This window comes from Callorhinus ursinus, unplaced genomic scaffold (genome assembly GCF_003265705.2).
Source record: "Callorhinus ursinus isolate GAN/ISIS: 27379988/994484 unplaced genomic scaffold, GSC_fseal_2.0 scaffold16, whole genome shotgun sequence".
Lineage (NCBI taxonomy): Eukaryota > Metazoa > Chordata > Mammalia > Carnivora > Otariidae > Callorhinus > Callorhinus ursinus.
In genome coordinates, this window is record NW_027397078.1 from 9,912,647 (window position 1) to 9,936,347 (window position 23,701).

The 23,701-nt window shown below is 49.5% G+C and overlaps 1 pseudogene; it reads right to left on the reverse strand.

Annotated features, from left to right (window-relative positions):
- Positions 1-1,294: 1,294 nt before the first annotated feature.
- LOC112812927 (BTB/POZ domain-containing protein 2 pseudogene) lies at positions 1,295-2,331 on the reverse strand (annotated as a pseudogene).
- Positions 2,332-23,701: the final 21,370 nt, after the last annotated feature.

The window sequence follows — 23,701 nt, forward strand, 5'->3', positions numbered from 1 at the left end:
GAGGGGCAGAGGGGGTAAATGACTTGCTCAAGATCACACAGGTTAAGACTGCCTGGCCCCACATGATAATCTAGGCCTCTGGACTCTTAGACCAAAACATTTGCTACTCTGCTACACACTTTTCCCCATTATCGTCTGTCTGGATTCCATGTCAAAACATAGATTTGTGTTAATTGTTCGGTGTAAACAAGGATGATGCTTATTGATATAAAGCCTAAGCTGTTCGTGGGGTTATCTTTGTTTTCTGTTTGTTCATTTGCAGGTATATTTCTTTTCTTTATTTTAAAAAAAATTTGAGGGTATGGTGTGAGGAGGGCACATCTCTCATGGCTTTGGGGAGGACACAGGTTCCAGAAGAAATCACTGGGGCAGAAACACAGGGTTTGGGAGTGGGGAGGTACTTGGAAGTTGGGGGAGGGGCCGTGCACTCCAGCACCTCTGAGCACAGCTCGCTCCGAGGCCAGGTGGGGCAGGGCTATAGTCTGTACAGGAGGACCAGCCAGGGACATGGCCACCAAGGCTGGCTCACAACATTGCCCCTCCCAGGAAGATAGGGTCTGAGGTCCACACACTCAGCTTCAGGGACTGGTAAGGGCCCATTCAGAGAGGCTAGACAGGTATGGCCCTTCACTAGGCCCACTGGGTGGGCCTGGGCATGGCAGGAAGACAGCCTTCAGGACTTCAAGGGGGCTCGGGATCCCCCCCTACGAGTCCTACTTTCCAGAGCTCAGGCCAGTGTGCTGGGAGCCCAGCTCAGGATGGCCTAAACATCCCCAGTGAACTGACTGGAACAAAAGAACGCAAGACCCCAACCGAATGCCCTAGAAGCGCCCCCTCCACACTCCTACCAGACAAATGGAAATCTGAGACATTGGGCCACGTGCAGTTAAACAAAACTAACATGAGACAAAAGCCTATTCAAATCCGACGGTCAGGCACTTGGTCAGGTGACTGTGAGATGCAGGGACAGTGGGCAGGACACCACACCCAGGGACCCGGTGAAACCTCAGCTCAGGGAGGGACCAAGCCAGCCCTGTACCCCAAGTCCTGAGGAATTGCCTCACACAGCCCTCGCCCCGCACCCAGCCACCTCCCGGCTCCTCTAAACAGGAAGCCGTGCTCACCACCAGGGAATGTGGAGACCCTCTCCTGAGGGTCTAAAATGTGGCAGGGGGGAGAGAGACAGCATCGGGGACCACCAGGCTTTGGCACGAAATGCGGAGTGGCCTACCTGCATCAGGTGACTTCAGGGTCCTGGCCATCCTCCCTGGACAATGCTGGGGGCCTGGGGGGCCTAAGTGTAGAAGATGACCTCCGAGATGAGGCTGTCCTCCATGGACCTGCCTTGTTGTTCCTGGCCACAGAGCAGAAGGTAAAGCACGTCTTGGCCCTCCGTCGTGGGTGACTCCTGGGTCACCTTGGGCAGGCCTTTGGTGCCTAATGAGAGTGAGTCCAGGCCCTTCAGCATGGCACACGCTGTGTGACTCCAGAAGGTGCTGGTGGACCTCTCACAGCTGAAACCGCTGTCGTTCTGGCCCGTGGTGCTGTCCATGTGGATGATCTGGATGTTCACATGGTAATCAGTGGGCCCGTGGATGGAGCCACAGAGCCCAAAGCCAACCCCGAAAATGCTCTTGTTGATGGAAGGTACCCCCAGCGGCTCTCCCCCTGCTGGAGGCTGTTCATGCTGCCGCACCCCTTCCTGCGGAGGCAGGAGCGCCCCTGGTGGATGAAGTCCATATGTGGCGGAGGGCAGACGGTCAAGTGCGGGAAGAGGCTGCTCGCCTCGTGCTCCACGAGGATGCCCTTCTGCGCGGGCTCTGCAGCAGACTCCTCGAGGGTCATCAGCGGGAAGCGGATGAGGGCGAGCGCCCGCCCAGAACCTTGCACTTATTCTCAGGCCTCACCTGAGGCTGCTGTCGCCGACCCTCAGCCTCCGACCAGTGGCCTAGGATGCTGAATGCCCAGGGTGTTCGGCCCCAGCCCGGCCACCAGCAATGTCTGTGAAGCCCTCGGCAGAGATGGTGTCGCTGTGTTTTTGCTGGTGTTCACCAGGCAAGGGCCGGCCGGCTGCCGTTCCTGGAAGAGTCTGGCCCGCGTCGGCTATAGGAACGCGTGGTGGGCCTCAAGCGCCAGCACTGCAGGCTTCTCCGCGGTGTGCTGCGTGGTCGTGACCTCAGGGAAGCAGAGAAGCTGGAGCAGGGCCAGGAAGAAGGCCGGCTCCGCCTCCGGCAGCTCGATCTCGGCGCACGCGGTGCCGTGCCCCTGAACATAGCGCGCAAGACGACCCCTTGCCGGCCTGCAGGTGCACAGCCCAGAGCGCCTCGTCATTGAAGAGGAAGGCCAAGCGCTCCTTTGGAGCGCGCTCGGGGGCCTGCCAGTGGTAGTCAGGCCACGCAGCAACCCCGCCACCCTGGTCCTCGGCCACCCGCTCCCCCCCCCTTCCAGCTGGGATGCCCTGCACACAGGGCGGCGACCGCGTTGGCATTGGGTCCCGGGCGCTCCCACACCCACCTTGTCGGGGCGGGGCCTCCGGGCCAGGCCTAATTGCTTCTATCGCAGTTCATCTTCCTTTCCATGTTTTTAGTCACTGTGAACTCTGGTGAACTCCTCAACCCCGCTTGCCTGTCTTCTGTCTCAACCACGCCATCGAAACTGCTCTTTGCAACCGCCTATTTGTTGCTACACACAAAGGACCCCTAGCTGACCGCACTTAACACCTTGGCGGCATTGCTGCTGCTGACCCCACCTTCTTCCCAGGAAGCCCGGCCTCAGTGGCGCTCAAAAGGCATGCTTTGTGGACCCACACCAGTAGGCAAAGTGTTGCTGGTCTGCCACGAAGTTAAGTACAGAAACGAAGAATAACAAAAAACTTTTGTAGCAATTTGGCAGAGGAATTTTTGTTTGCTGAAGCTAATAATAAAAAAAAAATGGGATTTGTATTTTGGATGCCTATTAATTTTTGTTAATCCGTTTTACTGTATTTTATCACCAAAGTATTGGTCTGGGACACATGATGGTGGGGGGGGGGATCCCTAGTCCTTCTCCAAAGATAATGTAAGAAATACTGCTCTAAGCCCTTATCTTCTCTGAATCCAACTCTCCTGGCTTCTGGCCCACTCCATTCTTCAGAAGTTTGCACGTTGCCTTCATCTCTCTCAGGCCCACAGATTCCCCCTTTCCTGATGAATGCCTGTGCATCTGTTGGATCTCCACAGAGAGGCCACCCCTCCGGGAACCTCTCCTCTGCTCTGCCCAGAGCCCCGTACTATCCATAGCATCAACATGACAGTGCACAGCAGATTTGCGTCACAGCTGCCAAGCCTCATTGTTTCCTCAGCCCCTAGCCCGGTGCCTGGCACACGAGGGAGACCAATCGACCTCCGGGGTATGAATGAGTTTCACGTGAGGCCACTTTGGGAGCACACCATGCACCAACTTAGAAGGCACTTTCCATCCACGCATTTCCTCCACGTTTCTTTGCCTTCCCTAACTCTCGCAGTAGGCATCCCGGTTGTCAAAAAATTAGCAGTGAATTAAAAAGTGGTGCAATCCTTTCGGTGGTCCGAGACGAAGTTAGAAAACCGCAGGTTGCAAACCATCCTCTAGGTTATATGATTTCCAGTTTCTGGAAAGGGAGCAGGAACAGCAGTGGCATTTCAGTTGGAGAACTCATCCTGACGGTCTGAGTCCATTCTGGGGATCTGCCAGCCTTTGTGGAGGAAAGTGCCTGACCTTCATATCAGCACAGATGGGGAATCAGGAGTCTGGATTGAAGTCTTGGCCAGGTAGGGTGCTGCCCACGAAATGAATGCCACAGCCTTCCCTGTTCTATGCCTCAGTATCCTGTAGAGTGAGTGAATGGCAGCCAGCATGACCCTTGGGGCTAAGCTAAGGGGGTTACTAATTAGTGATCCTATAGCACACTGAAAATAGAAATGTCAAGTGTTACTATTAATAGTCATATTTCCTCTGTTCTGGTTTCCAAGGTCCCTTATGCTTTCCCTCCAGAACCTCTGGAAAGTAACAAGAAATGTGGTTTGGAGGGAAAAGGGAGCTCTAACTGTAGTGTAACTCAGTATGACTGGAAAAATAGAATGCAGATGAATAGGTTGCCTTTCTAGAGTGACCCTGAAGACTGAAACCCTTAGACGTTAACTGCTGCAATACATAAAACATAAACCTTTGGCATTGAAAAGAAAAAAAAAAGAGCAGAAACAAAGGACAAGTGAAAACCTGACAAAAATATTTTTCACATAGACAACAACTGAAAGAAGAGCATCCTTAATATATAAAGTGTTCTTTCAATCAATAAGAAAATGAGGATCACCGAAATAGGAAAATGGGCCAAAGGCACGAGTAGGCAAGCCACAAAGGAAGAACTATAGATCAACTCTATACGAGGACTGAAGAGGTGCTATTTCATTTGGTATCTGTTTGATTACCAGTGAGATGGAACCTGTACAATATAATTTTTCATGTATCAGCTAAGCAAAGATTAAACATATTCATCCTCCCCAGGCCAAGTGAGGGGAAATGGGCACTTACATTTGCCACTAATGGGACTGTAAATAGGTACAGCCTTTTTGAAGAGCAACTTGGCAATGCAGAGCAAAACCCTTGTCCTTTGACTCACAGATTCCACCTGAAGGAAAGAATCCTAAGGCATAATCAAACAAGTAAACAAAGACCTGTATGGTAAGATTGCTTGTCTCCGTGAGGTTTACAGGAGCAAAACCAGAAGCTAATCTAAATGTGTATCAATAGATGATTGGTTAAGCATACAGTGAAATACTATGCAGTCACTTTTAAAAGACGAATAGCTTTGTATCTACTGATAGGCAAAAATGTCCATGACATGTAGCTGTCAATTAGTGAAAAAAAAAAGTTGGAAACAGAAGGTGTAGGATGCTTTGGTTTTTTGAGCATTCTGAAAATGTATATGTGTAGAAAAACGTCTGGGTAAAAGCGCTCTGCAATCATACTTTTTTGGATGATGAGATTACAGGTGATTTTCATTTTCTTCTTTTATACTTTTCCATATTTCTTGATTTTTTTTTTTCACAAAGAAAATTCACGGTTATCTCCATTGAAAAATACCTTTTAGGGAGCACTTGGTCTGATTATTCCGGCTGTTTTATGGAATTGGAAGGAGCAACAAATAAAGACCTACATACATAAAATAAGGAAGTGAAATTTTTAATCAGTGAAAAATTTGGTTGTTTCTCTCTGGAATCATTATTTCCTTATTCATTTTGGAATCCCCTCACTTCATTCATGGAAGCTTCCCTACTCTTACCAGCCTCATCTTTTTCTTTTGAAAATATCCTGGAATATTCTATCACAGTAGCTGTCCCTGAAATCATTACTGGGTGTAATAATACATGTATTTTTAATTTTTAAAATCACTAATAGAAAATAATTGCCATTCAACTCCGCTAAAAAAATTTAAAAAGCATCTCTCCCCAGGGATATATATTACGACCTCAAACCTCTGAGTGCGGCTGTGCACAGGTCTTGCTGGGCCCAGCTCCACTGAGCTCACTCTCCCCAAGAGCTCAGGGCACCCTTCACCTTTGCTGGGAGCCAACATCCCCGCTAGTGCCTCCGAGTGACCTTTGCACGTGTCAACATCTGGTGATATTCATATTGGACCAAATCAGGGTCCGCTCCCATGTTTAGAAATGTAACCTGGGGTGCCAAAGCGTGTTCTGTTAATAAGTCTTATGCCATCTCTGTCTAAGTGTTAGGATAGGAATATGAAGAATGTACCAGTCTTTTGCTGAGAAAGTATTTGCTAGAAAAATAAGAACATAGAAGAATCACAGTTCTCTAGACTATATTATTATTATTATATAATTTATAATGGTTTATATATTATATACATATATATATCTTTTGGTATATAATAATACATATATAAGTACACAAACATAATAATACATATATATCTTTTGATATGTAGTATATATATGCCATATATATATATATAAAATATTAGAACCATAAGAAATTTCTTATATTCACTCCTTTTGGCCTATAGAAATGACAATTTCGTATGGTTTGACCTTACATGTTATTGTTCTGTTGGTAGTATCTGGACAGTTTTACACTACTAGAAGAATTAAAGAGATCATAATATCCCGATGATGTCGTGATTGTCTTTGTAGATCAGAGAAAACTTCTTTCCAGAGGAGTCGAAAAGTGTACATTTTGCATGGATTCGCCTTTGACCAAAGTGTACCTACGTGAGCTTGTACGTGTGTGTTCTTAGAAACTCAGTAGAAAACCGGCCCACAAATTAAAAAAAAAAAATGAGTCTTAATCTATCTTCCTCCGGTGCTCTATTCAATAATTGCTTTGTTGAAGTTGCTTTTTGAGTCTGTGCCTTTTTTCAGACCTTTCATCTTTAAAAAAATGGAAAAAAAAATTTTCCCAGGTGACATTCCTGTATTGCTTTTGATTTTGCACATTATGGGCTCTGCTGGTCATCCTTGGAGACCGTTCCATCCTTTGACAACTGGCCAGAGGCGTGAAGCAACTTACCCACGCGCACCCAGCTGATTAGGACAGAGCTGGGACCAGAACCCTGGGCTTTTCTACCTTTCCACCCTGCAGAGGGAGTGAGGGCTGTTATCATCAGCCCCCCTCACCAAGGACAGGCCCTGGGCTGAGTTAAATAGCAGGGCCAGGAACCCATGGCCTGGAAGGTCGGAGGGAAAAGATCATCAGTTGACAAATGATTGTGATCACTATTAATGTTATTATTCATACGCTATGTCTGTGGCAGAAAACACAGGTTTATTTAAAATGCACATAATAATTTGAGTTTGCTCCAACATTTATTTTCTGTCTAAATTATTTTTTAACTGATATGAATGCCAAGGCTTGTGAAGACAAAAAGCAAGGCTTTTAAAAAAATCCATAACCTTAAATTAAGACCACATTTATTCACACTGCTGCTTGCAGTGCAGAACTTTCTCCCTTTTAACCCTTCAGTGACATCAGCAAGCCACATTTCGACCTCTTCTTGGCCCAATTTGTACTTTTTTTCTGGTAATAACTGCATTGCAAGGCCAGAAGAATATAATGCATTTCACAGTAAGATTCTTAATGGGATTTTTAGTAAACTGGCCTGACCACCCCCGCGAAAAGATGCCTGTAATTGATCTCTATGTAGAAACAGCAGCTGGTGATCAGAACCACTGTGCTCTGAACTACTCTGGAAAACAGTATGGAGGTTCCTCAAACAGTTGAAAATAGAGCTACCATACGATCCAGCAATTGCACTACTGGGTATTTACCCCAAAGATACAAATGTAGGGATCCGAAGGGGTACGTGCACCCCAATGTTTATAGCAGCAATGTCCACAATAGCCAAACTGTGGAAAGAGCCAAGATGTCCATCGACAGATGAATGGATAAAGAAGAGGTGGTATATATACACAATGGAATATTATGCAGCCATCAAAAGGAATGAGATCTTGCCATTTGCAACGACATGGAGGGAACTGGAGGGTGTTATGCTGAGTGAAATCAGTCAATCAGAGAAAGACATGTATCATATGACCTCGCTGATATGAGGAATTCTTAACCTCAGGAAACAAACTGAGGGTTGCTGGAGTGGGGGATGGGAGGGATGGGGTGGCTGGGTGACAGACATTGGGGAGGGTATGTGCTATGGTGAGCGCTGTGAATTGTGCAAGACTGTTGAATCACAGATCGGTACTTCTGAAACAAATAATGCAATATATGTTAAGAAAAAAAAAAGAAGAAGAAGATAGCAGGAGGGGAAGAATGAAGGGGAGTAAGTCGGAGGGGGAGACGAACCATGAGAGACGATGGACTCCGAAAAACAAACTGAGGTTTCTAGAGGGGAGGGCGTTGGGGGGATGGGTTAGCCTGGTGATGGGTATTAAAGAGGGCACGTTCTGCGTGGAGCATTGGGTGTTATGCACAAACAATGAATCATGGAACACTACATCAAAAACTAATGATGTATGGTGATTAACATAACAATAAAAAGATCCTGTTTTTATTAAAGAAAAAAAAGAACCACTGTGCTCTGGTGGGTAATTATTTTATCAGGACAAGCACTTCCATCACGATAAGGGAGAAAGGGCAGGACCTGGGCAGACACACACAGAGAGGGCCAACCAGACAGACAGACACAGATAAGACCCAGCGGGAACCCGGCTGCAGGACCCACAGCCAAGCAACCTTAAATGGAAAGTTTCTGATAACCCATGATGGATCGGAGCCAGGTGGAGGCAGGGAAGGGCTTGGGGGTTAGCTACAAAGCGTGGGGGGCGGGGGTGGTCAGAAAAGCCCGGCTCCCTGGAGCTCCTGCGCTTGCCTTGAGCTTTGTTAGGGGGCGCTGTGGAGCCGCAAGCGCCGATTCCCCACCCCGCAGGCCCGGCAGCTTCAGGCGGCCTGTGGTCCTTGAAACTCCCATAGCTCTTTTGGCAAAGAGTAGGTGTGTCCTGGCTAGGTTCCAGTTTGGGTAATTACAGCCTGTCAACCTAAATTCCCCCCAGGATTGCAGTTAAATATGGTACCCGTCTTCACAATTAAATTCTAGCTCTAATAGGACACTCGATTGTCATGTTACGTGACAGTTAAGTAGCAGCCGTGTCGTACCCCAGAGGTAGCTGTACTTTTGTGGGGACTACAAAGATTTCTCTGGGTCTAATAAATGACCTGTATGGACAGAATCGGGGTGGGGGGGGAGGGTCTTGCTGCTAAATTAAAGTTGGTAACTGTAAGACTTTGCTCCTCATTAAAATTTTTTCCCCAAACTCTTTCAGGGGGATAAAATAGGGGGAACACGTCACCTGGCCATTTCATTTCCAGTTCTCTGACCTGGGAAAAAAATCAGGATGCCAAGTTGCTGCAGGCCAGATGAAGTCTCCGACTACCTGTCCGGCGCCCGGTCCCCTCAGTTCCTTTGTCTCAACATCATAGGCATCCTGGCCTTTCTCTGAAGGTACCATGTACTGCCCCCTGGAACGTCTTTCTTTTGTTCTCTGCTTATGGAGACCTTTCGTCCGAGCAAGGTCCAGCTCAAAAGCCACCTCCTTCGTGATGTCATCCATGATCTTCTACTCCAAAGTAAGCGTTGCTCCTCTTCTGGCCCCCATCCGATGGGACTGTTACCCTTACTCAGCATTTATTCAAATTTGTCTTATGCACTATTATAGTCGGTTGTTACACGTGCACTAAACTGTGAGCTCCTTGGGGACGGGGGCCTTGATTACTTTTCCTGATGCCAGAGCACAGCGCTGACTAAATATTTCTGAAGGAGGGAAAGAAGGCATCTACTCTTTCTTTTCCGAGGGCATAAATAAGAATAGCTGATATTGGTTGAGTGCTTGCTGTATGTTGATCATCGTCCTGACCACCTTATATGTGTTAACTCAGCCCTCGCCATCTCATAAAGCATTGTTATTATGGTCTCATTTTTATAGAAGACAATAGTGAGGCACAGAGAGCTTAGTTAATTTGCCCGAGGCCACACAGCCCGTCAGTGGCGGCGCCAAGAGCGAAACCCACAAGGCTTCTTCTCCCCACAACCTTTTGCCCTTATACTGCAGCATCAGATAGGGCTTTAATTAAACACGTCAGTCCCCCCACTGTCTGCCATATTTCGAATCAATCTAGGTCTTCGAGAGCACAGCTCAGTTACTAAAGGGGTGAGTGTGAGGACGGGAGAAGGTGATGACACACAATGCACCTGTCTCCCTTCTACGCAGGCCATCCTAAATAACGAGTGGGCTGCTTTCTGAAATCCACATTCTTGTTTGTCAGTTTCCATCCTTGGGCAATTATTTCACACCGAAAATGAGAAGGTGATAATCTAAAGTATTCGCAGCCAGTCTTGCCGACAGAGGTGTGAGCAAGGAGGAACATAGCATGTTGTGATTAGAGAGAGAAGCAACAAACCCCAGTGACTGCAAAGCGTAAGGAAGGGGTCAGCCTCATTATTCTCATGCATAGTTTGTGCACCCATAGAAATATTTTGTTCCAACAAGTTAATTCCTTTAAGTGGTGAGCGCCGAGTGTGGCAGACACATTTATCTTTCTTAGGTGTCTTGCTGCTTTCTCCCCACCCGGCTGGGGGAAGGATTTCTGCAGCTCACCTCGTGCAATTAGAAACAGCCCCACAGGGCAGAGGTGCAGCCTGCGTTCAGAGATACTCTTCTGCCGCTGAAATAAAAAACAGCCTTTGAGAATATTCTCCTGCCAAAATCATTTTAGCATTTCACTGTCACACAGCGGGAGGCCGGGAGAGAGAGAGAGAGAGAGAGAGAGAGAGAGAGAGAGAGAGAGAGAGAGAGAGAATCCTTTCCTCGCACAACCGGCAAGACCTCATGAGTTTTTCCCGTGTGCAAGGAAATTAATTAATTTCCTTTTTTATTTTTGAAAAAGGGGGCCAGAAAAACATAGTTCAAGATGTTACATTTTCATAAGGAAGAAGTCTCAATTGTAAATGAGTTCCTCTTTTAAGACAAGGCTGTAATTAGATTGCCCGGGGTGATGATGAATGGAGAGGGTGAAGGGTCCTCGCTTCTTTCTGGAGAAAGCAGCACCCTCGGAGGCAGAAGGAAGGGCTGCCTCGGGCGGCCACGCTGGTGCCAGAGCCAGAGACTTCTCTCCCGTGAAGCGGAGGGAAGAAAGGCTGTTTCTGAACCCAGGAGGAAGAACAACAGGGTGGGCGCTCCGGAGGGCGAGCCGAGGCTGTTGCCACAACGGAGGCCGGCAGTGCCGACAGGGGGCGCTGTCCGAGGCCCCGCGGCCTCCTTTCCTGCCCCATCTCTTCACACGCGGGTATCTTTGCTCTGGCAGTTAACCGAAAAGATGAGTGAACTTGGGAACGGCTTCAAAAATGCCTTATTTTTTGCTGTTGTTTCTACATGCCCGCTACGGGCTGAAGTGTATCCCTCCCCCGCATCTGGATGTTGATGCCCTCACGGCCAGGACCTCAGAATGCGACTGCCTTTGGAGACGGGGGCCTTTAAAGAGGTGATTAAAGTAAAATGAGGCCCTTAGGGTGGGTTTAATCCAATCTGACTGGTGGTGTCCTTCTAAGAACCAGGCATTCGGACACACAGAGAGACGGGGCGGGGGGTTTGGGGGGCTCTACGCGGGCAGAGCGCTTGGCAGGTGAAGACACAGGGAGCCGCCGCTGTCTCTAGGCCGAGGACCACACCAAACCTGCCCACACTTTGATCTTGGATTCCCCGCCTCCAGAACTGAACAAACAGAACAGAACAAAGGCCTGCTGTTTGAGCCACACAGAGTTTACGGCAGCCCGAGCCGACTGATGCCCACGTATTTTTCAAAATGCGGTCCACGGACCTCTTCCATCAGAAAGTGGAGAGCGGATGAAAATGCAGATCCCGGGGCCCCGTGCAGGCCCGCTAAATCAAATCCCCGGGGCCCTGGGATCTGCAGTTTCCCGCAAGCACCCCAGGCCGTTCTGGGGCCCCCTGAAATCGGGGCACGCCCGCAGCCAGAACGTGCTGAGAGAAAGTGTCAGCTCGGTGGTGATCGGCTGAGGGCTGCCCGAAGGCCACGCGGCCCGAACCTCCCCCGCCCTACCGCCCCTTCCAAAAGCATTCTTTGCAGTTAAACATTGCCTTCTCCCTGGTGGATCTCTTTTCAGTGCAAATAGCTCCTGGATGGGGGTGACAAATTAAGTCAATAACCTTTGAGTATGAATTCATTTATCAGCCAAATTCCTGTGGGATTGGAAGGATGCCAAACCTGAGCAAACCCGGAGAGGGGGGCTGAGTGGGGGTGCAGAGACAACAGAGCGGTTGGCTCGGGGAGAAGGCGCCACCTTCACGACTTAGCTCGGGGCTAGCCCCACCAAGGGTGAGGCAGCCCCACCGAGCGGGCGGCCGCAGAGCACACAGCGATCGGCTCTCCGGCAGGAAGGGGGACAGAGACGTGCTGGCGAGGTTTCTGGGAAAAGACCGCTGACTCCCGGCTGCCTCCCGTCTTCCTGTTTGCCGCTGGGAAGCCGAGGGCAAAGCCAGGCCTACCTGCCTGCCTGGGGGTGAGGTGCGCGGAGGCAGGTGGACAGAACAGGGGAGAGGCCACGGGGATGACAGCAGGGGTGGATATAGACAGGGACGGGACACAAGGCATTCAACAACTCCTATGGGCTCGACAAGGCCCCATCCGAACAGAAGGCAGCCAGAGGCGGGAGCAGAATGCTCACCAACCCCTTTGTTTGGGGGTTCACCTGTCCGGGCCCCTGGCCTGCGCCTGGCACGCTGCGCAAGGCACAGGCCCGAACCCCGGCCAGGGTCTGGGACGGAGGCTCTTTCGCCCGGCTCTGTACTCCCCCGGCTTTCATTGTTTCTTTCCTTGCAGGGAAAGAGGGGGCCTCCCTCCCCTCCCCCACCCCCAGAGGCCTGGCTTAATTCGCTTTGTGATTCCAGCTCTGCACGCTCCAGGCCCACGCAATTCACATGTGATGGTGGCACCTGTGTCCTGCGGTTTCTGGAGTCGTCCAGCAAGTCCTCATGGGCGGGGGGCGTCCGCCAGGGTGTCGAGGTCAGTCTCCTGCCTGCTGACAAGGGAGCGCCTTAGAGAGAGCTCTCCGGAGGCTGTGGCGCTCGTGGCCGGCTCAGAAGCCACGGCATCTGGATGGAGAATGAGCCTGAGCTCGGAGCCCTCTGCAGGGCTGGATGGTCCCCCTGCCCCGAGCCAGGGCATCAAGGACGTGCCAGCACCCAGGGCACGCTGCAGGCCAAGGGGTGCTCTGGCATAGAACGATGAGCTTCCTGGCTTCCCATTTCCTATGCAAAAAGATGAATGTGAGGCGAAACCTGCCCCAGCCACCCGCCCAGGCTTCTACGCTGTTCCTCGAAGCAGCAGATGGCTGGGAGGACAAACATCAGCTTGGCCAGAACCGTTGCAGGCAAAAGCCACTGTTCTTTCTCAGGACAGTGCTCCTCGTGACAGCAGACCGCGTTGGGGCCCCACCCAGTCACCCCGGGGTCCCTTTGGCCGCTTTGTGTGTGCACTCTGTTCCTGTCACCCAGCTTTGACTCGGCGCCCTCCACGCATCCTCAGGTTATGGGGCTTGTGGTCACTGGCGGCTGGGGACAGGGGTGTGAGAGCCCAACTCCCCTCGCTGGGCCGTGCCAGCTCAGAGGCAGTCACCCTCCGGAGCTGTCTTGCCGGGGAGGCCAGGCCAGGACATGCCTGTGTGGGCCCTGTGTGGCTCCTTCTCTTCTTTCCTTTCCTGCTTCCCCTTGGCCCCTGCAGGTCACCGCCTTGCCGAACCACTCACACACAAATCCTGATCTCAGGGGCGGCTTCTGGGCTACTGGACATATAGCTTATGCATTAAAAATCCCGTCATCCTCCCCTGAGAATCCCATCGCCAAGAGAAATGCCCACTCCCTCTCTCCAGCTCCCTTGTCCCCCAGCCAGCTTCGGGGGTGGGCGGGGGGCTACCACTCTCCTTGGCGGCAAGTTCAGGAACATGGGGGCCTTGCAACATCTCTCCGACCCCATCCTTCTGCCTACTGCCACCCCACTCCTCAGCTCAGGCCCCTCTCCTTCACCTGGACTGAGACAATAAACCCGAGGGCTTTACGTGTCCACCTCCCGTCTCCCATTTTTCTGGAATATCTAGAACACTGCGAGCACATGCCATCCTGCTCAACTACTGGTCTAATTCTCTTTATCATTCTCTCAATCACCAAGTCTTCAGCAACTCCCCAGTTCTTGCCAAAAGAATTCCACCTCCCTTGTCTGGGTATTCAAAGCCCTTCCCAACATGCCTGTGGCCTGCATCTCCAAATTTCTAAGGAGGCCAAGATGGGAAGCCCCTGCTCCCTCTTCCCACGGAGCACGTTCACCGAGGACGGGCCATGTTCAGGTGCTGAGATCATCACAGTGGCTAAGGTCATGATATAAAAGATGACAGAGGACAGACACCCGGGAGGCAGGTGGATAAGGAGACCCACTGGATAGGAAGCGAGAGATCTTTCTGGTTTTAGAAGTTGGCTTTTTTTGTTGTTGTTGGTTTGTTTGTTTACTTATAGCCTTCTTACGGGGGACCAGAGAATATTTTTGGATTCTCCCTCCTAACACCTGTTAATTGGGTCTTTACCTAATGGGGCCTATCTCCAGCCTTGAGGCCTTCAGGCTCCCAGGCTGCCACACAGCTGATGCCCACCCGCGGCCCTCACGCTAGTCAGGGTGTGAGGCCCGCTTGCTCTGGCTTTGTCTTCTCCCAGGCCCCGGAACAAACCCACCTCCTGCCCCCTGCAGGTTTCTGGCCTTGGGCTTAAGTTCCCTGTGTGGGTCTTTACTGTGCCCCCTCCAGTGCGGCATGAGGCATGGATGTCCGACTTTTCCATTGGTTCTCTACAAGAACCTGAGTCCTCCCCACAGCAAGGCGCTCTTCGGTTTGGCCGAGCTCTGGGAACTTCTCCCTGGACAATCTGTTGTCCGACTTGGTCCTCTATCCATGCCCTCGGTCAGTTATAAACTCCTTGAGTGTGATGGACACTCCACGGCACTGCCCAGACCACCCCACCCCCCTTCAGAGGAGGACTTGCTGTCCAGCCCCAGAGTCAGCCTCCAGATGTCAGCCCTTCCGTGCCTGTCTGAGCTGCTGAGAGCTGCTTCGCCCAAGGTCATGTGCTTTCTGGGGTGGCCCTCGTCTGGTGAGTGGGCGAGGAGGGAATAGGAAGGCCTGGCCATTTGGGTCCCGCATGGGACACCATCCTTGGTCTAGAGCTCCCTGCTGGGTTGGCTGAAGTTTTGTCGGGTCCGGTTCACAGTTCTGGCTCTTTCTCTGTACAGTCTTGCTTTCAAGAGACATCTCATACCCCAGACTTGGTCTGAGCGTTGACAGCTGGTGAGCGCACCAGGAACTCTGGGCTGAGGGGCCACAGCTATGGCTCCCTGCGTACCCACAGCCCTCACCTGCGGGGCTTGCTCTCGGGAGCTGCTCGGCAAACGTTTGCTGCTTTTTTTCATTGCTGCTCGTCACTGCTAACGTTTAAGGGGCAGGTCCGTGTGCCCGGCATCAAGGGGAGCAGCCTGAGCATTTGACACGAACATGACCTTGAGTCCTCAGACAAGCCCACAAGAAAAGCATCATTCTTACTGCCACATTAAAGGTGAGAAAACTAAGGCCCAGGGAGCAGGCAAGAGAGTGAGAACTTGAGCCCAGGCAGCCTGACTCCTGAGCCAGAGTTTCTCACCATCATGCTGGAGCTAAGCACTAGACGCAGCGGGCAACTGATTACTAAGCGTTAAGAGGAACCACAGGGTGACACAAGGCAGCGTCAGAAAGCCAGAGGGGACCAGACACAACGTTGGAAGGGCAAGCGTCCCTGTGGGGCTGGCAGGCTCGGGAACTTCCTCAGCCTCTCTCACCCGGGACATCCTTCTCCGTTTGCCCTGCTTAAAACCAGGGTGTTATAGGCAGCCTGAACCAGCCCCACAAAATACCCTAACCTCCCTGAAGCAAGCCCAGAGAGGTTAAGGAACTTGCCCAAGGTCACAGAGCTGGCTGGCGTCTAGCCCTCCAGACCCACGGGGGTTCCCAGCCCACTGGGCTCCATCGTCTTTCCCTGCCCCCTCCCTACCACAATCCTAAAGCTCTCTGATAGTTGCTTGGTGGACCTTGGAGCAAGAATAGCACTTCCCGCTTGGCTAGGTCGGCCTTGGACCCGGGAGCCTGCTGGCTCCTCAGTCACGCCCTCCTCACTCGCCCAGCCCCATCAGTATTCCGAGCACCTCTGGCACATAAAGGCGAGGGGCTTGAGGTAAGGGCAGTTGTAAGAGGGATGCAACAGCGCTACCTCATTTTTATTGCCACCTTGCCCAAGTTCTATTATTACATTTCTCACTTCCCCTTAACATTAAAACATAACAGCGCAGTGGCAAGTGGTTAAGTGCTATGAAATCAAACGAGCCTTGGTGTGAAACCCGCCCTACCTCTTTCTAGCAGTGTGACCTTGAGAAATTTACTGAAATTCTTTGAGCCTTAGCTCCTTCCTCTGTGCGGTGAGAGAAATAATGCTCAAGAGTTGCCTCATCAGGTAGGTGGGAGGGCGAACAAAATAATGAATGCAAAGGGCTTTGCATAGGGCTCTGGGACACGGTAAGGCCACTGTAAATTGTAACCAGTGTTATTTTTATTAGAGATACATATGAGATAACATATGTAGCACCCAGTAAGCATTAATCTGCCGTCCTTGTCAGGGAAGAACGAATCAGCACACGCCTTAATTAGGGCCTCTCATAACCGAGAGGACTTATCTGATAGATGTGATGCTTCTCGGGATCGAGACAGAACCAGACTCACCATCTCTGGACCACAGTCCATCCTCAGGTAGGCTCAGGCCGATGTAACCTCTCCTCTCCAAACTCACCGTGGGATGACATCCGTAACCCCCACCATCCGGGTTTCCTTCAAGTCAGAACGAAGGCAGTCTGCGCGAATCATCCAGAACCGGGTGGAAGTTCGGTGTGGGAAAGATAGGCAGCGTTTCAATAACTCGGGAGACTGAGCTCACAAGGGCCGTGCTCACTGTGCTCCCACTGCAAACACACAGAGTTATCTGATGAGACATAATGAAAAAATAAGTACACAGCTTGAAATGGAGGAAGGACGGAGGGAAGGAAGGAAGGAAGGAAGGAAGGAAGGAAGGAAGGAAAAACAAAAAAGGAAAGAGATCCCCAGGTTCTCAAAGGGATCCTTCATTTCAACTAGCAGCATTTATTACCTAAAGCAGAAATGATGGAGCGAATAACTAGAGTACCGCATTCTAATTTTTTGAGAGGGTGGCCGTAAAGATCACAGAGCCTAGGCTTCCAAACCCCTTAGACATCAGGCAGCAGGATGCAATAAGATGTGCTGCCCAGCACAAGGCTAGTGGGAGAAAGTCAGATGGGAAGAAGGGGGCTGGGATGGTGAAGGCATCCCTGAGCAAGGAAATTTCTTGCTGTGCTCTGTCCACTCACCTCCCGCCCACCAGGCAAAACACTGGATAAATTTGGGGAGCCCAGGTGCTAAAGGATGTTTCTCCTGTCTCATTGTCCTATTTGAGTTCATATAGAATATGGGCTTGGGGATAAAATAGATCACATCCTGGCTTTGTCACTTTCTATGCATCCGACAGTGGGAGGATTATATAATCACTGTGTCTTCATTTCTTCATCAATAAAAACAAAAACAATAGACACTTTACTACCCATTACACAGAAATGCAATTCTCAATCATTCTCAATGCTTGCCGGGACAACATGCACACACATTCTCTCTCTCTCTCTCTCTCTCTCTCTCTCTCTCAGACTTCCCTAAAGAGGGCATAAGAAACAATTCAATTCTAGAGGACTTATCCATCTGGCAGCTCCATACCTGTCAGAACACTTGGAGGGGTCTGGGATTGCCTAGGAACTAAACAATCAGAGACCCCTGCTTCCCAGACTTGGTGGGTACTTTAGCAATGCAGTGTCATTAAAACTCTCAATTAATGACCAGCCATTGGATTTTCCAATGAAAGAATTGGTTATTAATCAAAGACAGTGTGGGCCTTAGACCTGGGCAAGCAGGGCCCCTGCTCTGGTCTTAGTGCTTCAAGGGACCTCAGCTTTGGAGTGCTTTCCATGAGATTTTCTAAACCCCCCTCCAATGCCTGAACTGGCCCAGAATAACTGTGTGGGCACTGCCTCTCATCTTGCTATCCCAGTTCTGCGTGGGTCCTGGTCACCAGAAGCACCTACCTGAACATTTTCTATGTCCTCCAACAGTGACTGGGAGCTACCCTCCAGGGCTGGTGGTACCATCTGTCTGGATGAGGTCCCCAGAGCCCAGACCAAGACCTACGTGAGCTCGAGTCTCAGTTTATCTCCTTTGGGGGCACTCTGCAACCATCTACGTCCCTCCCAACTCCCTGAGAGGGATTGACCAAACGCTCTGAGAAACTCCGAGGTTCTGTCCTAAGGCGTTGTTGTAGGCCTGGTTCCAGAAGGACGGCCTGGTGAGGAGATCTTTTCTGCCGGCCAGCACAGTATTTCTCTTGCAGTATCGCAAAACCTGGGCTAGCAGAATTGTGCCAGCACACTGATTTTGGTGTCTCTCGTTTACATAGGACACAGGGTGAGTTCGGGGCTCCGGGCTCCCCACAGTTCACGGCTGACGTTTGAATTTGAGCCGTGAGAGCCAACCATGTGTCAGTTACAGCGTCTCCTTGTCCCGACTCCAGGGCCAGCTCCAGTCTAGAGCACCACTGCCCTGTGTGTGTCCTGTAACTAGCACCCAGAGTAGGCACCTGCCTCTTCCTCAGGCTCCATCCCTAGTCCTCCAGGGGCCCATCTCCTCCGAAGCCTCCCTGGACTGTTGCCCTGCAATATCAGCGGACCTTTCTGCTCTATGTCTTCTCTCACCTTCCATCAACACAACGTCAGGCTCTCCGGGGCTCGTCTCAAGCTGTGCAGGATAAGGGATGGACATCTCTCGCACATAGGAGACGACTCTTCTCTTTCTGCCCATGCTCCCTCACCTATCCTCCCCACTGGCAGTGATGTGTGAAAAGCAAGGGTGGGGTCAACGTCATAAGAGATCACATTCTAGAAAGGCAATGATGACGGCTTACAGAGACCAAGGGAAGATCCGAGTGGAAGATGTGTTGTTCAGCATTCGAACCATAAAATTCTAGACAGTAAGTTTCACATGACCGGACAAGGGATTATCATTTGCATCTTCTTGCATACTCAGGAAGACGGGCATTTGTGATGGTCATCAATGAAACACAGGAGTGACCTTTGAGAGAGTCACTGGCCCCTCCACCAGTGTTCGAGGCAGTGCTCCGGATGATGCAGCATGCTGGGTGACGTCAACCAGCTTTGCATAAATGTCATATGAGGGAGCTGGAAAGGCAAGAAGCTCTGTCTAGTTTCAATGCAAACAGGTTCCAAAGAGCTACAGCATTGCGAGTAATAACAGGAGTGCTACCTTTTCCTTGTAGTGCAAGATAAGAAATTATCCGGGAATGACACATTTGGCAGTAAAGAATACAAAGAATGGTTCCTGGGCCTGACATGGGAAGAGACGGTGCTGGGACACTCTGAAGAATCTTTACCCGCACGGATCAGATAGGAAACACAAAAATAAAGCATGTCTTTCATACCCATCATCCTAAATCCTCACTGATAAATCGCTACCCTTCACACGAGCCCCCGGATTTCAGAGCACATTTAAAAAAATTAAATTGTACCTACAGCCTGCCTCCATCCCCCTCCAAAACAGTACTTGAGTAGGTGCCCCCACGGACCTAGCGGTGACTCTAATCAAAGCCAAAGGCCATGCTGAGTTCTGGCACTTGAACCCGTACCCCAGCCCTGTGGCTTCTTTTGTGTCATAATTGGTCTCAGTATGCAGCAGGTAACCCCTAATTCTTAATCTAACAGCTTCCATTTGGGGCTCAGCATTTCAGCAATAAAAACAGCAGCCTGGTTATGAAGCCCAGTTAATCTGCCCCTTGCTTCCAAGTTCAAAGCTTCCATTCAATTTGAGTGAATGACTCATTACACTCAAGATAATTATTACCTTTGTCAGGCAAAGAGTCCTCATCTGGAGATATTTGGAAGGAGCCAAGGATTTCCCATTTTCCACGGATCTCTTCCTGGGACCAATTTTATCCCCCACTGTGCTTCCCTCCTCCTTGCCTTCGTGAGCTCTAACTTCAGTGGTGGGGCATGAAATCGGACTTTTTCCAGTTCTGCCAAGGCTCGGGATCATGCTTTTCAGCCAGCGGTATACGCTACTCCTCTTTGGCTTCCAAATAGAATAGGCTTTTCTTGTAGGACCTTGGGGAGAGCTACAAAAAGTTGCCCCCATGCTACAACATCCTGATATTTTCCTACTAAGCCCAGTAGCTGGTGTGCAGAGGCATATTGTCTATATCTGAAGATACAGGGGGTGACAATTTAACCAGCTGCTTTGCTACTCAAAAATGAGGACTTATTTGGTTGGCAAGTAATAGACATTGATACTTAAGGGGGAAAATGACATTTGTTTTAGTTTACTCGGGCCGCCATAATAAAGTACCAGAGTGGATGGCCTTAGCAACAGAAATTTCTTCCTCACTGTTCAGGAGGGGAAGTCTGAGATCAGGGTGCCAGGAGAGTTGGCTCTGGTCAGGACTCTCTTCCTGGCTTACCGATGGTTGCCTCCCCACTGTGTGGTCAAAGGGTCTTTCCTCAGTGTGTGTGTGTGTGTGTGTGTGTGTGTGTGTGTGTGTGTGTGTAGTGAGATATCTTTTCCTCTATCCTACTTATAAGGCCACCAGTCCTATTCAATTAGGATCCCACCCTTATGACCTTATTGAACCTTAATTACCTCCTAAAAGCCCTATCTCCAAATACAGTCACATTGCAGGTTAGAGCTTCAACATACAGATTTTCAGGAGACAGAGTTCAACCCATAGCAGTTCTTATTACAGAAATTCTGGGAAGTTCACAGAGCTAAGTAATCAAGACAATCCGAACTTGTGACTGATGGAAACCATGTCAGCTCTGGATGTAAATAAAGAGAATGCAGGAAGTATACTTTGCAAGCACTGGCCTATATATAAAGATTGAGGTGTGGCCTTTGACACTTGTTCATTCAACCCAAGGTTTAAAATTTCAGGAGAGAGAGAGTGTGAATGAATGGCTAGACTTGAGTCACGTGCCCATCCTGGAACTAATAACTCTCTCCAAAGGAAAAGATGATGTTTTCTGATTGGTCGACCTGGCGTGTGCGCACGTGCATGCGTGTGTGTGTGTGTGTGTGTGTGTGTGTGTGTGTATAGATGAGGTCAGCTTTATCCAAATCACACAGAATAAATTTCCCATAGGAGATGGAAACTCTGTTAGGTGGAAAAGAGGAAAAGATAGGCAGAAACAATATATGTCCACCACAGACTGCCAAGGTTTTATACAAAAGTATAATATTTTTGAAGGAAAATATGGCTTGGTCCAAGGAGGGAAAAGTTGTTGTGCATTATCAGCTTTGCGTTTTCAAGGTGACATTGACATGAGGAATTGAGTTTAGACCAACCAAGTCTTCACGGGGCCTTGGAATTTGTTTTCCAGGTAGATTAATTTCCCAAAAAAGAAGAGGCAAGACAAGCTTTCAATGTAAATCGTTTGTCACCCCCGAGTTCCCAAATTTGTCTTTCAGGGCATGGCTGAGGGCCAGACATCAGTCGCCTTAGCATAAAACACCAAAACTGACTGATAAAACAACAACAACAACAACTTTTGGTTGCAAAATTAGAACAGCAAAGCTAGAAATTATTGAGCGCCTACTTTCTGTCTGCTGTGGTCACCCCTGTTGAATGCCTTCACCAAATCTATTCCCCGCTGCCTCTCTTCTAATAGGATCTTGCTCTTGTTCAAGTAATCACTCCTTCCCCACCCACACCGTGTAACTTAGGGGAAGGTGGCCCCTACATCCAGCAACAAAGATGAATCCTGGCTCACGTGAATCGATCACCATAATCCATTCCTCTTTTCTCCCGATTGACGGTCTGCAGACCCAAGCTAAAGCCAATTGCCACGGAGCACCTTTCTGGCAAGTTACTGATTCAGGGGGAGGGCAGTAACATAAGGTTGGCTCAATGAGATGTCAAGGAAGGAATTTCTTTCCATATTTGAGAGTGGTTTGCTCTTTCTCCTCCACTGGCCATGGACGAGCAATCCCGCCACTCCAGTTGGGACCAGTAGCTCTCCTGTTTCTTTGGGGGCCAACCCGAGGAAAACCAAATCCAGAGAATGGCTGATATATTGGGACCAGAGCCCTGGCTGGATCCCACCTGGAGCTCTCTTCCTTCACCCGACTATGTGAGATTATACATTTCCTAATTGTTTCAGCCATTTTGACTCGGGATCTCTGTCACTTGTAGCCCAGAGTATCTTAAAGCCAAATAATGTGTTAAGTAGGTACTTTATATGCATTATCTCATTTTTATCCACATACCACCCACAAGGAGGTAGTATTATTATCTCTACTTTAGAGGCGAAAAAACCGAGACCCCAAAAGGTTAAGTGACTTACCCAAAGTCACTCGTTTACCGAATCCAGGCCCCTGTCTCCAAAACCCATATTCCAAGCCAGTAAAAGTACAGCCAAGTGGCTTTACATACTAACCCAATTCGTAGGAAATTAGAGTGAAATGGATATATTATCAAACAGATCATGGTTTTCCACTGATCTGGATCAAGGCTTCAGAGGTTCTTGGTCCATCACTTCCAACTGACCTTCAACTGCCAAGGGGTGTAACCTTCGCACCCCCTACATCTCTTGGTAAGTAAACAGCTAATGTTCTGTAAGCAAATACATCACCAGAGAATTTCCCCAAACTCTGCAAAGGCGACAGCACTGTAGGCTCTAGTTTTCTCAAGAATAAGACCCATCTGCTGGGCCGGGGAGAAGAGGGGAACGGTTCAAAATCTCAAGGTTTCAAATTGTCCAGTGATGCAGAAACAGGATGTCAGCTGGCTGATGCATATGTGGTGCTGCTCTCTCTTTGCCCTAGACCCTGTAGGTTTGCCCTTGATGAAGAAAACATAGTTGCTAACAGCACAAACCTTGGAACCCCACACACCAGCATTTGAATTACCATTCTGACATTTCTTAGTAATGTGAACCTGACTAGATTCCTTACCCTAACAATCAGTTTCCACGTCTTTAAAATGGGTATAACAGGAGTGCCCACGTATAACATTGTTGAGTTCAATGAAAAAAAAAAAACATGCTTAAAGAGTTCTGTGACTTTCAGCTACGACTAAGAATCCTCAAATTCAATGACCAACGAAATCACCATTCCATTTCACATTTACGGGTCCGCAGTGTCTGTGGCTCAGTGGACCCAGGCTAGGATCTGTTGAGTGGATCCACTTCAAGCTTCAGGTTCAGCTGGGCTTGACTCTACGCTACAGGGGAGCACTCAGGTCTGCTCCGCATGATTTTATTCTGAGGCCAGGATAAAGGGGCCGCAGCTGCCATGAGAGGGCACAGCCCATTTCAAGCCTTTGTGGACTTCGTGTCTGCCAGGATCTCATTAGCTACAGCAAGTCACATGGCAAAAGGCGTGGCCATAAGGAGGGTGGAAAAATTGGCAACCACAGCACCATCTACCACAAGCTCTTAGATCAGGGACCAACTCAGAAAATATAAGTGGTTGTTCTGGGTCATTCCAGGAATGATACTAGAGGCCCAGAGAGGCCACCAATCTCCACAGTGGATGAGTAGAACGTTGATGAACCAACTTTTGCCAATTCAGGGTTAAAAAAAGAAAGAAATGCTTCTTGATAGCATTTGTTTCACTGAAAGTGACGCTGTTTATTCCCATGTGGGAAAATGAAAATGTATTTTCTCAGAATTTAGTTTACCTACTTACTAATCATGGAGTTAATCATAGAAGGATGCCAGTGAGAAAACTGGCCCTGATTTCCGGCAACTTTAGGGTTAATATCCTGACATATGTGAGAAGTATCAACTGTGAAGTAGCTTTCTGTCCTTTCCTCCTGAGGGTAGGTGGTGGGCCTGTGTCAAGCCAGGTGGGCAGTGCTCATTCTGTGGGCTGAAAGGTAACCCATTCATTAATTTTCCACCTTATCATATGGGCCGCAATATGACAGTGGTCCTCAATCCTTTCTTCCCTTCAAAGGAT